Raw genomic sequence first — 953 nt, 5'->3', positions numbered from 1 at the left:
TGATGTGAATCTGAGCTATCCTTGGTCTAATCCTTCGAGAAAAGAGTTTCCAGATTTCTGTTTGGTGAGAAGTAAAGAGTCCTTGGTACCCAGGAGCCATGAAGAGCTGTGTGCATGAATATCTGCTGTGCTTTTTTTTCTGTTTCACAGAGAACCAGTTGGTTTCCCACCAAATTGAGAGTGTTCTACTTTAGGTGCTATGTGAAAACTCAGGTAGTGCTTTGAAGGACTCCAGACATGGGATGAGTCTGGGACACTGAAAGGCCATGGCTTTTAGTTGGTGATTTCAATTCTGGTCAAGAAACACACACACACACACACACACACACACACACACACACACACACACACACACTTATGTGCATAATATCCAATACCACAAATAGTAAAAGAGAAAAGTAATGGAGAGGATGAACCAGGTTTACTGTAGAAGCTTCCAGCATATCCCCATGTATAAGCTCAGAGTCACCCAGAAGTGTTTGTTTTCTTTACAAGCCCTTATTTACAGCTCCCCATGGAAGTGAGGTAGCCTTTGCTCATTCCTATGGACCCCAAAGCAAGAACACATCACCAATCTTACAAGAACACTCAATTCAGTCACATTAGATAGGCAAACGTCCCTTCAGTCTGGGCTTTGCAAGACCATGGCCCCAAGCCAAAGTAACTGCAATAAGAGTTGTCAGGGATTACTTCAGGAAAGAGGTTCTGGGAAATTTGCGGAGTATGAGAGCCAGAGGATCTCACAGAACTGAAGTCAGTACAGGGAAATAGTCAATGTCAGGTAGGAGAGTCCCGACTCACTAGGAAGAAGAGAGGTAGACACAGAATGCCCCTGAGGGAGATTATAGCAGTTTCTCAGTGTATGTGTCTAAAAGGCAACCCTCTCTTTGCTGGTTTTAAACATAGATTGCTTAGAGTTTTATTTTCACCAGGGGTGTTTAAAGCTAAAACAG

The sequence above is a fragment of the Mastomys coucha genome, unplaced genomic scaffold, assembly GCF_008632895.1.
Source record: "Mastomys coucha isolate ucsf_1 unplaced genomic scaffold, UCSF_Mcou_1 pScaffold22, whole genome shotgun sequence".
Taxonomy (NCBI): Eukaryota; Metazoa; Chordata; class Mammalia; order Rodentia; family Muridae; genus Mastomys; species Mastomys coucha.
The sequence above is the reverse complement of the archived record's forward strand: the minus strand, read 5'-3'. Positions refer to the sequence as shown.